Genomic DNA, 13,929 nt, shown 5'->3' with positions numbered 1-13,929 from the left:
AAAGCTCAAATGAATGCTTCAAGTCAGGGGCAAGGGCTATCCAATATTACTAGTCCTAATAAGGACGGTTTTATCCCTACTTGAAACCATGCTAAGGGGAGGGGTTAGAAGCAATCTCCTCTAGAGAAACAAGTGGACTCAGGATTCAATCAATTTGAGGTGCTCAACAACATGGTCATAGAAGAAGGCATTCCTATGGAGGCTCAATATGGGGTTACTGGCTTAGAGGGGAGGATTTTTATTCTTAGTGGCAACTAGGATGCTATAGTTTAGCAAAAGTTAGAGACCTCTATTAGCCCTAAGTATGGTGCCCTTGTGGTTTCTCTTTCTCCATAGGAAAAGGATATTCTTTTGGTAGATTTGGTCAAAGATGTGTTTGCCTCTGGTAAAGGAAAGGGATCTTATCTTGCTTTGGGCCTAATGCAAAGACCATTTAAGAAAGTCTCTTTAGCTACTCCCTCAAGAGTTGGCCAAAATTAGGATTAGGAAAAAATTAAACTTACATGAGATTTACTGGTAGAGTTTGGGGCTATAAATACCATGGATGAAAATTTTCCCCACTCTACTCAATGGTTATTTTCTCATTGAATGTGAGGGGCTTGAATAGAACCTCTAGACAAAAAACTATTCACGAGCTGGTGGATGATCATTCTCTAGATATCCTTTGTATCTAGGACACCAAGGTTTCAGTGTATTTCACATTTAGATGTGCTCCTTAAATTTGGTTTTCGAGGCAATGTCAGTGTGTTGGTGCTTTGGGAAGCTCTGGTAGTCTTTCTATTTGTTGGAATCCTAGGAAAGTCATGCCTCTCTACTGGATCTCTTGCCACTTAGCTCTCTCAATGGTGGCCTCTTCTCTGGAAACTGGAAAGATGATTCTTGTTACTAATGTGTATGCCCCTATTGATCTCCCTAGCAAGATTAAGCTTTGGGATCATATTAGGAATGTCAGAAGCTACTACCCATTCTTGCCTTGGATTGTGGTTGGGGATTTCAACTCTGTCATCAATCTGGAGGAGAAGTGGGGTGGGCTAGCTCATTTGGGTCCTTCTTCAGAGCTTGTTTGGGAAAATATAGATCTTTTACATCTCTCTAATGTAAAACCTCTTAATGGGCTCTTTACTTGGAACAATAGAAGGGTTGGAGGTGATTCCATCTTGGAATGCTTGGATAGGTTCCTAGTTTCTTGATTTTGGAATTCTGGCTCTCTTTCTCTCTTTCGAAATTCTTGATTGGAGAGGCTCTGACCACTAACCTATCAAAAGCTTCTAGTGATTTAGTAGAGTGAGATCTTAGAGAAGAAATTTATTGGAAACAAAAGGCTCGAGTTGATTGGTTTTAGGAAGGGGACAAGAACACTACATTTTTCCATAAATCTATGTAGCCTCGACATAACACCTGAGTTACATTTCTTCTCTTGTTACTTCTAATGGGACACATCTAACCTCCTCTCAAGATGTGTCCAGGAAAGCTATTTAGTCTTACTCTACTCTATTTTTATTGAGGAGAATATGATCTTGTCTTGTATTTCATCTATTGTGACTAGAGAGATAAATGAATCTCTTATGTGACCAATTTGTATGTCCAACTTGGAGGAGGTGGTCTACAACTTGCGTAAGGGAAAAGATCTAGGGCCTAATGGCTTCCCTATTGAATTCTTCCAGGAATTTTGGGATATTATAAATCATGACCTTTTGGATGTGGTTCGAGAGTCCTATTCCAATAAAGATATGCTTCGGGCCTTGAATGCTACTTTCCTAGTCCTTATTCTAAATAAGGAAGAGGTTAATTAGATGGACTTCTTTAGGCCCATTTCTCTTTGTAATGTGGTCTATAAAATCATTACTAAGCTCCTAGTGGAGAGGGTTAAAGATTGCCTTCCCATGGGTATCTCTGAGGAACAAGTGGGTTTTGTGGCTAGAAAACAAATTTTTGATAGGGTGGTTATTGCTTCTAAAGCCATTCACTATATGTGTACTTCTAGAGAGCACACCATGTTCATCAAGCTTGATATGGCTAAGGCTTATGACAAAGTCAATTGGGGTTTCTTGTGGAAAGTTCTTCTAGCTTTTAGCTTTAGTTAGGAATGGGTTAGATGGGTTTTGAGCTATGTTAGTACTCCTTCCTTCTTGGTCCTTAATGATGAACCATTAGAGCTTTTTTGGGCCTCTATGGATCTTCACTAGGGAGATCCCCTTTCTCCTTATTTGTTTATCATTATGGTTGAGGGACTTGGTAGACTTATCAAGTCTCATGTTTCCCAAAATCTAATTTAGGGCTAACAATGGGGAAATGGTCTACCCACTCTTTCCCACCTCTAGTTTGTTGATGATATGACCCTTGCTAGGAGAGCTCAGATTCAGGAAGCTAAAGCCTTTTAGCTCACCTTGGATACTTATTTGGCTACCTCTGGTCAAAAAATCAATGACCACAGGTCCTATATTTTTTTCTTCAACACTCTTGAGCCTATCAAGAGGAGGATTGCTAATATCCTAAGATTTTAGATTGAGTCTCTCCCTCTAACTTACTTGGGTGTCCTTATTGTGGTGGGAAGATGGCCCAGGATTTTCTGGTATAGCTTACTCAACAAGCTTCAAAAGAAAGTCAATCATTAGACTCATAGGTGGCTCTCTACTACTAGAAGGGTGACTCTCCTACAATTTGTCATACAAGTGCTTCCCATATATAGAAGCATAGTTCAGGCTGCACCAACATATTTTCTTAAGGAATTTGATGCTCTTTTTTGCCAATTCCTTTGGAGCGACAATTTTCAAAATACTAAATGGAGCCTCATCAATTGGGATACTATTTGTAGGCCAAAAAAGGAAGGATGCCTTGACCTTCATTCTGCTATCTTGTAGAGTCAAGCTTTTACTACGAAGCTTTATTGGTGCTGGTGTTCTAGTTAGTCTTAGCTTTAGGCCCATATCCTATCACACAAGTATTTACTTGGTGTTGAACCTTCATATGTTTCTAGGTTTCCTCTTGAGGGAAGAGGCTCTATGGTGTGGAATACCCTCAAGATTGGTGTTCACCTAGTGAAGAGAAGTCTATTTTGGATCTGTAATGGAGGCACTGAGGCTCTATTTTGGAGGGATTCCTGAATGGGCATGCTACTCTCTTGTCCTCTCATCTGCACTTACAACCTCTTTGTGATATTTTCCTTTCTCCTAGATGGAATAAGGTGGCTCATTATAAGGAGGCTTATAACTTGGGCCTTACTGTTGGTTACAGATGGAATAATTCTTCTTATTGGCCACTTGGTGGCTCTTTAGGGGATTGACTGGAGCTTTCTCAGATCTTGGCTTCTAGGGAGTGTAACTCTCTGTAAGGACCTAATGTTTTGGCTTGGGGATATGCTTCTTCTAACAAGTAATTTGTTTCTTTAGGGTACCTTGTGCTGACTAAGCAACTTTTTGGTGAGGTGGATGTCTCTTGGTGGAAGAAAGCTTGGAATAGCTTTTCTTGGCATAAGTGTAACTTTTTCCTTTGGATTCTAGTTTACAATCATTTTCTTACTTGGGAGAATTTATACAAGAGAGGCTTCTAGGGGTCTTCCATCTATGTTTTATGCCACAATAGTGAAGAGACTATTTCTCACCTTATTTTCTAGTGCCTCTTTGTCAAACAGATTTGGCACTTCTGGTGGAGTGTGTGGGGATGCATGTGCTAGTGTGTTTCCTCCTTGTCTAAGTTTTGGGACCGTCTGGGCCATCCTACTTCCAAGACCTCTTTTCTTTAGGTTTCTTGGACTATTGGCCCTTCCCTTACTTTATGGCATGTTTGGCTTGAGAGGAATAGGAGGATTTTTCATAATGTGCAGTTGGGGATAAGGCACCTGTGGGGGGAAATTGCTAATTCTCTTCATGAAACACTGCTGGCTAAATGAAACTTTGGTGGATTTTTGGACCCTAGACATGTTGGTATTTACTTATGTCTTTCCTTTAGTCTTTAGGGTGATACTCCCTCTCTCCCCCATAGATGATTTGGGAATAGAGCTAGGCAACACTCTTAGTGTGTTAATCGTGAGGGGCATTGGACTCCTCCCTAGGATGGAGTTCTTAAAATCAACATTGATGGATCTTCTTAGATAAATCCTAGACCAATTAGTATTGGGGGAGTTGGGCATGATAGCTCTAGTAATGTTCAATTTCTATTTTCTATCTACAAGGGTTACCATAAAAATAAACTTATGGAAGTCCTTGCTATCTTGGTTTTAGTGGAACAGTACTCTCAACATGGCTAGAGAAGAATTACCTATGAGACTAAATCATAGGTGGTTATAAATTTATTGAATAGACAAAAACTTGTGGATGTGGATTGGCATTTGGCTTTGGTTATTCAACAGATCATTCAGTTATGCAATTCTCTAGATTCTGTGTCTTTTATGCATATCCCTCACGAGTGGAATGGTGTGGCTGATTGCTTGGCTAAAAGGGCCTCTGAGCATGTGCCAAATTGTAACATTATTTATATCATAGGATGCTTCCCCCTAATTTATCTTAGAAGCTTGCTCAACTTGTAGACCACGATAAAGCTCTTTAGTGCTCTTTGTTTCTTCTGTTGTCTATTCTCTTTGGTATTTAATAAATTTTTTATCCCTCTTTTAGTCAAAAGCCATATAAAAAAGATACAACATGGAGAAAATACTCAATAAAAATGAAGACAATGGAAAATGTACATATTTTCAAGGAGATAAATCCTCATAAATGTCAAACACAATTAAAGCTTTAGGATGGAAACCTTCCATTAAGAAATGATCAATTTTGAGTTTTTCTATTTATTTCTTTTCATTTCAAAGCATATGGAGATTATAGTCATTGATTCTTATTAAGGTCATTTTAATAAAATATTTTGCAATTACAAAGAATTTTTTTATATTAAACTTTATTAGAAACCACCTACCTTTCTCTTTGTATTAATTCTTGACAAGAAAATAAAGAGAAACCAAATGAGTAGATGGTTTCATTTCCTAACATTGTTCTAGAAATCTACTTGAAATTATAAGGTATGCATACTTTCCTAGGGTCACCATTGTTGATTCTCATTATGATTTTCCTTTATGAATATTGAAGTCTTAAAACTTTATGCTCAGAAATATCTAGTTGTGCTTGATTGTCACAACCTTTTGTTTTAGTTCTTTTTAATTAAAGTGAAATGCTACTTTTACTGTACTCTAATTTTTTTACCCAAAATTGTTCATTTCAATTTCAGACATGCCCACTTGTTAAAATTTCAAATAAAAATGGTTGGTTCTTTTACTTTTGACATATTTCTCTTCTTATTAGCTTCAATTCTATGTACCTACGACCAAACTAAATCTATTTACAATTTTAACCTGTTATTATTTTGTTTCAAGATGACAATGATGCTTATTATTTTACCTACAAATCAAAGGATAGAGTGGTTTATATACGAGTTAATATATTTGGATTGGACTCAAAATATAATTTATTTTGAGCTATTTGTAATGTTTGAGATTTGTGGGTGTTGGAGCTATTGATCTAAGATTGGTTTTGACAATTGACTGTCAATACACTTAAGACATTTAGTTAGTTTATGCCGAACTAGTAATACATGCTGACTATAACATGTAAATATAAAACCATGCCAAGTTGAAATGAGTGTTGAGTCACTCATGTGCCGAGTCACTCAAGTGGCAGGTAGATAGACCATGTTGAGTGATTCAAGTTCTGAGTGAACATTAGGTGTTGAGTAGTTCAAGTGCCGAGTTAGAAGCAAAATTATAGTATATACCAAGCATCAGTAACTACATATGCCAAGTAACACAAATTGGACATATTTGTTTTTTATGGCACAAACAACTATATAAACCATTTTTTAGCCGACATAAGGATAGATTTCAATTCTTTAGAGATAAGGAAAAATATACATGTAAATTTCCTATGTAATTACATGCATCTAATCAAAAAATGGGAAGATCTAAGTGGCAAAATGGATGAATCACAACCATAGATTCATACCTAACCCTAAGCCACCTCAGTCTTCTTAAGGAGTATAAAGCCTTAAATTTTCATGAGAGAGAAGAGAGAGAAGAGAGTTGAGAGCATTATGAAGGGGTGAATGATTGAATTGAAGGAGTGAACAAGATAGTTTGCAGAGCATTCAAGGTGACTTAACAATAAGAGTGAATTGCAGAATCAGTTAAGTGAAGAACAGAGGATAGAGGATACATCATTGGTACATTAGATCATGAAGGATTAATTAGAGATTGGATAGAGGTGATCTATTATAAAGCAAGCAAGTGCCAACTACAAAATCTATGCTGAGACATTTTGACAAGTTATTTTAGTTAAATATACTAGGTGAAGTAGTCCTAATAGGCTTTGCAAAATCCTTTAACAAGGTGGTGTTCCAAGTGAATGACCTAAAGTCCTTTAACTAGGCACACTTCTAACAAGGTGTTGAAATCCTCTAACAAAGTGGGACTTAACAGTCTTTGTAAGCCTTTAATAGGGTAGGCCTTTAATAGGGTAGATCATGATCATGGTCAAACCATTGTAACCTTAATTGGCTACACTTTATTATTGTAGTAGTGAAGATTTTTCGGTGTCATCCACATCCCAATTTTACCTTCTCATTGGAGGGTTTCTAGGTAATCATATCTGGTGTCAAGTGTGTGTGTTTAATTGCTTACATGCTTTAGATGCATTTACTTTATATGTTGTTTTAGTATGTTAATGCATGTGATGTATGAATGGTAAAATTTTTATGGGTCCAAGTTTAAACTCTTGATTCACCACCACCCCCCTTGTAATTCCAACAATTTGTGTTATAGTCAAGTTCTCTAAAGGAGAAGCTTTGCAACTTACAAGAATAATAAAATTGTTTTAATATTATTTTTATTAATAAAATTTATTAAAAGTTTTAATTTATAATAATTAATTAAATGTTATTTAAATAGTTATTAATTTATTTAAAATAAATTTGTAATAATTAATTAAATGTTATTTATATAGATATTAGTTTATTTAAAATAAAATAAAATAAAATATATTATGAGCATTAGTTAGTAAGATAGGAGATCTTTTTAAATTTGTTGAAGATTATTTAAATTCTGACTCTAATAGAATTACTATTATTTTATCAAAAATCAATGAGAATCTTACCTTAGCAAATTCAAACAAATATAATATTTACCCTTAGTAAATTTTAGAAAAATTGATTTCAAGTATTATTGGGGTAAAGCCTTATTTTTATTCCTACAAATATATGGGTTAACTATAGGGTAAAAACAAAATCTTCTTACTTGAAAACATACTTTGAAATGAAAACTGAAACCTTATATTTAACTTAACCATGTGCTTTCGAGACAAACTAAAACATGAAACTTACACCTTGTTTTATGTGTGATGTCTATGTTTGGGGTTTGGGGTTGACTAGATTGTTGACTAGTTCTAGGACATCTACCAAAGGCTTTGGAGTTCTATGAGTGTGAAAGTATGCTGACTCGATTTTGATTATGTTTACTAAACCATGGTAATGTGTTGATATGCTCTATGTTGAGTGTGTTTATATTGCTGATTACTATTTTTAGTGCCTTTGTGGGATGGCAAGATTTATGCTATGAGATATTTGACTTAACCATTTTTAAGTAGTGGATCAGTATTATTGGGATACTTGATGGTTGCTCGTCGACAACTGATGGGTATTGTGATTTATCTTTTGATGCTTTCCAGTCACTTGTATTGGACTGAGGTGTTTTACTATGATTCTTTGATTTTTTATTTCATGAGCTTAGGGTATGTTATCTATATGTAATTTCTAGAAGTGGCTTGCAATGGGGGCTAGGGCCCTAAGTGGATGCTAGGGTAACCCATTGTAAGTTGTTTAATAAGTGAAAACACTAGACTAAATGAGAGTAAAATAATCCTAATAAGAGTCTTTGTATGTTCTCGCCCATACCTTGAGTGCTAGTAAATACTAGGATGGGAGTAGAGAGAACACTTGGTTGTGACCTTGCATCCATAGTATTCCTTGTTAGTATGAGAGGATGCTAGTAGCTACATAGGGATCACTAGGGGGTTGGGGTCCTAAGAGACTACTAGGGTAACTCTAGTGTGATTCATTCGATGACACTTGCCCACTTACATAGTAAGTTTCCTATGTGTCTTGTGTGCCTCTGGGTATAGATGTCAACCTATATTGGAACCCTTGAGTTAGAATACTTTTAGGATTTCCTGGACTTAGAGAGTATTTTTGATATTTGGTTCGATATCCTATTTGGGACTTGAGACTATCTCCTCAACATGGTGGGAGTGGGCCATTTAGGTTCCATGTAGTTGGGTGGTAGTGCTTTTTTTACTCTTACCATTGACATCTGTCCATAGTCACCGTGGCTAGAGCATTCTTTGTCTGCATTTCCTTTCATTCTTTCTATGTATCATTATGATGGATGGTTATATTTCATGATGGATATTATATCTTTTATGATGGATGGATATATCATGTATGGTGGATGGTTTCATTAATTTATTGTACTTGTATCATGGATCCGAAGAGGATGATGTATTTCTATTTCTACATATGTATATTCTTTTAGCCTTTCATACCCTGTGACATGTATAGTAGATGATTGAGCATTCCAAATTAAATGGACATTGGACTTTTTAATTATTCTTTCATATGGATGTGGTATTTGATGAATTTAGTATTAATTAAATCTAAATGTGCTTCAACATCATGGGATCCTTAAGAAATGTAACCTGTTATGTATGCTTTTAGTTGATTGTATGTTATTGCTTCCACTATTATTTGTTTGATGTGTATGTTATTCATCTTGTTCAAAAAAAAAAATGTTGGCAAACTTAGTAAAACTTTAGGTTATTTCTTTTGGATCCCTTAGCAGGGTGTTACATCATCACTGTCTTAATTGATCTTTGTACTCCTTTTTCATACCATAATTCAATCTTTCCCTTAGGAGCTCTTATTACCTTATTTGATCAAAACCTCTCCATTAATCAAACAAATGATAGTACTCAAATCAACTAGGCATTTGTCTTACCAAAAAGTAGTAGGTTTGACATCAATGACAAAATAATGATTGTTCCATTACAAGTTCTTCAAAACAATCTCATATCAACAAGAAGATCAAGGATGTGGACTCCACTAGAAATGAGAAGGATCATGAACAAGAGGCTAGAGATGTCACATATTGGCATGGGAGCTTGCCCAAATTACCAAAGAATGGAATATATTAAAAAAGGTTAGTTTTCTTTCCTATTTTAGTTCGTAGATCACCTGTTGCAGAGGTATAAAAACTTATATTAGTCCTAAGCTTAATATGGTTTATATTATTTTAAACTTACATATATTTAGGACCTTTACATTTTTTATGTTAAGTACTTAAGTATTTTAAAGATTTGTTACTATTAGAACACTGTTATATGCATAGAGTTTATATTGAATCCTATATTTTGGCTTGATTTCTTTTGTTGCATGTTGTTTAGTAAAATTTTAGTTTCATGCTATCTCTGATTAGTTATGATTCTCTCAAGATGTGTTTTAGTTTCTTGGTAGTTGGTTTCTATTTTTTATTATTTTGTGGGAGTAATCTCTTTGATGGTTTTGGTCTTTTGGCTAGCTGTTAGGTTGTAATGGCCCTTAGCTTGCCTTTCTATAGTTGTAACTATGAGAACTCAGGGCCCCCTCCCTTCCTCCTTTATCAAAACTTTACCCATTTAGACAAAAAATGATCTATTACACATGTTCTTTAAAATTAATCTTACATAGACCCTTTTATATGCAATATTAGCATTAATTATTGTATAATGGAATAGCTACATAATTATGATGCACCCACTATATATCCTATATAATGACTAATATTACTTAAAATTAATTTTTACCATGAACATCTAGCTAACATTTATGGATCTCAATCTATTAAATATACATGTCATTAATTTTTTAAGATCTATCTTCTCTTTCCTTTATCTATCTTTATAGTATCTCATTATGTAACTAGTGACTCAATTGTATGTTTTTAATGATTAGTAATCCTATAGACACATCTCTCATGTATTCCCATACATCCAATAATATAAAAGTGATTCCATTAAAAGAGACATTAATTAATCAATAATGTGTATACATAAATTATTAGTCCCTATCGTTAAGGAAAGAGACTAAAGTTTTGGGATATCTATCTTACAATAGTTCAAGCCTCGGTAATGGTGAAAATATTCTAATATGTGGTATATCCTATAGTTTCATAACCACTTCCTATTGAAATCCCCCTGGAAAATTCTTATTTTTTGATTGGCTCAACTTATTTTTCCTGACGATCTTTTCTTTTTCTTGCTAAAAAAATTCTCCAAAAATTTGAGCTTTGAGAGCTATGAAAACTATTGGTAATATACAATGACATGTGCCTTGTCAATGTGTTCACATTTCACATGCATCTATGAAAAGTGGGAAAACCCCAATTTAATATAGAACAATTTATGCTAACATGTACCTTGTCAATGTGTCCACATTTCACATGCATGCATGACAAGTGGAAAAATCCCAATTTAATAAAGAACAATTTTGAACTTGTTGATGGGGTTGGACCTCATACTAGTAATGGAGTAGGACTCAACATTATCAATCCCACTTTGCATGTAGATAAAAAACTCCTTTAGTAAGGAGACTCAAAATTGTTTGTAAAAAATAACTTCTTTAACAGGTAGACTCACATGTGTTTGTAAAATATTGGAAACATATTGAGTTTTAAATTGATTCACTTTTCACCTAACAACTCACTAAAAAATTTGTAATTAAATTTTTAACTTCAAGCAAGTAATTAGGAAACTTTCAAACCTCAATTTTTCCATCTATCTTAAGAGAGTAGCATACAACTTTGTACTTAGCAGTTGTACTCTTTGAAATTCTCTAGAAACATTCCCATCAAAAATTTTCTTTGTATATCCTCTTTTGATTTTTATTCACCTTCACCAAAAGCAACACTCCTTATCATTAGTAGAATTCTAAAAGAAAATTCCTTTATGATTTGCGAAGAAAAAATGTCTGAAACATATTAATTCAAACTTTCCTTGAGTGGATTGTGCAAACTATACTAAATACAAAAAATTTCTTTAGCTTTGATGTTTGATTCTAACATTTTTCATTTATTTTTCCCGTGGTCTCTCAAATCTTCATCATGACTTGCTTAGTCCAATCCCATGTCTATCTCCCTTTAATGAACATTTCATAATTCCCACCACACTTTGATTGTGAAACCTTGAATTGTCTTCAAAACAACCCTATCTTGTAGACTATCAAAGAAGGTTGCAAAGAATAGGATTTTTTTCCTAAAAAAAGTGATATAATTTTTAGTAAAATTCTTCATTAAGTGGAGTTCTAGACTTGTCATTTATGTTTTTTTTTTGGCTTCCAAAAGCCAAAGAAAGAGCCATGATGTGTGACCTAGTCATGAGCTATTGTCTCAATGCCAAGGAAAAGAGCTTCAACATGGTGAATTTTCTAGAATCTAATTTGATTATAATAGGTAGAAAGCCTTCTTTTTTGTCATGTTATAATGTTAGCTTTCATAAGGGTTTTTATTTTCTATCCTCTATTTTTACAAGTCTTCTCTTTTTAATACATCAGAAAAATAATTCATACTCATGTTTTATAACACATCTATAATACATCTATTATACTACAGGGTTTTTCTTTATTATAAAACCAAAGATTCACAATTTTTATGCACTCCAAAACATCAAACAATGTGACTCCACTCATCGTGACCAGTTGAACTTTTGTGTGCCTTTTCTAGCATAGCAACTGCAACTAATTTTTTTGCTATAGAAAACAAGTATTTATAGATGTATAGAATTCATTTGTTTATTTTTTAAATTTTACTTTAAGTATATTTAGTTAACAAGATTTCCAACTATAAAGGAACATTTTTCTGATATTTAATAGTTATTTTTGTATGCCTAAAATGTGGGCATACTTCTATGAGTCATTATATTCAAGATTGTAAAAAAAATGAGGTCTCGAATGGTGGCTTATAGCTCTCTATTCATGGAGTGCAGGGGTTTGTAATGGAGGCCCTCAGCTTGACCTAGTTTATGCCAATGCATGTAGTGCCTGCCCTCGTTCACACCTTTTCTAGACATTTTGTTGCTATTATTATTAGCCTATGATAGACTAGTTTTATGTTTATGGATTAGTGGTTTTTTTTGAGACTATTAGAAATTATGTTATGGATTCAGTGGTTATGATGAGATCATTTAGACTTTACATTTCATGTATGCATGATGATCATTACATTGCTTTTAGTTATTGTTGATGATTAGTTAGATGGTTTATTTTCTCATGTGTTTTATTATGGATACTTACCCCATACTTGCATGTGTATGGTGTGCATGTTTTCTCTTATTGTATGACATTTCTGATAGGGTTAATGAAGGTAGTTGTAGTCACCTGCTTAGTCAGGATCTACACAATGCACCACTTCCTGCCATTGTCTGTTTAGCTTAGCATTATATATATTGTATGTACATGCATGATTTTTTTGCAGGTTGCAGGTACCGGGTATCGACTTTCCTGAATTGTCAGGATGAGCGTACCCTATTACACCATCTCAATGATAAGAGAAGGGAGATAAATTCTCAAGTCCAAATCCCATACCCTTAAGCCATTTGTCCTAGTGAGGTAGGAAAAGTATCTAGATATTTTACCCATCGAATGTGTCGAATGACATAATTCGTAATTTTTAACCCTTTTGACTGATTTTGTGTGAATTGCTCTATGATGGGTTTTTCATATTTTTTCTTGGAGGTCTATGGTGAATTTTTTATTAATTAAGTCTTAATAAATAGATTTAATTAATAAATTAATTATTTGAAGAAAATTAATATAAAATATCATGGTCTTTGATATTTTGATTATAACTAATTAAATGAGAATTAATTGAGGAAAAAGAATTAAATAAAAGAAAATTAGAAATTAAAATTATTATTAATAATAAAATAATAATAAAGTAATAAATAAATAATAATAATAAAAGTTATAAAAATCAAAATGAAAGTTATAAATATTTAAATAGAAATTATATAAAAATTAAATTGGAGTTATAAGCTTACATGGGAGTTAATCCACTCTTTTCATTTCTCATGTGTGAACAACACTGGGGTTAGTGCATCAATTAAGCACATGGTGTCTACAACCCTATGGCTCATCTAGATCGTTGGAAAAGACCCATGCTTAGTTGGTGACACCTTCTAGTTGTTTGTAGAAGCATTCTAGATGTTTCCTAAGAGCTATTTATATTTAGGCATTCCTAGAAGCTTAGGAATAGCATTTGGAGAGCAATTGGAGCATTGGAGGATTTGAGAACTCTGAAGAAGGGAGCCTTCTCTGTGGGTTTTATGAGGAAGAGTGAATTAGCATCAGAATCTGGATAGATTCTTTTGATTTTACTTATGCTATTTCCACATCTTGCATTCCCTATCTTCTTCGTGTCTTCCATATGTCTTTTGAAAATTTTCCTAATTTTTTATTGTATGCATTCTCAATATGGGTACTTAAATTTATTTGAGAATCTTATATGCATAGATCTAAAAAGAACACGGGGCTGGGAATTAAATTGTAGCCAAGCCATTAGATAAACTATTGAGTAAATTTTGAGATCAAAGGTTTATAGGAAAATTTTGAGAATTGGAATTTATATATTGTGTATGTATATGTTTATATTTTTAAATTTGAATACATATATATATATATATATATATATATATATATATATATATAATTGTATATATATATATATATATACATACATATGTATATATACATATATATATATATATAATTAAAAGTTGAATAACATATATTTCGCAGTGAGCGAATGAACGCATCGCGATTTACATTGGACGGAAGCATTTTTTAATAAAATGCAATATGTAAAAAAAAAAA

This window comes from Cupressus sempervirens, chromosome 11, assembly GCF_028749045.1.
Source record: "Cupressus sempervirens isolate cs-2001-9-10 chromosome 11, ASM2874904v1, whole genome shotgun sequence".
In the NCBI taxonomy this organism is placed as follows: domain Eukaryota; kingdom Viridiplantae; phylum Streptophyta; class Pinopsida; order Cupressales; family Cupressaceae; genus Cupressus; species Cupressus sempervirens.
Note: the sequence above shows the minus strand (reverse complement) of the source record.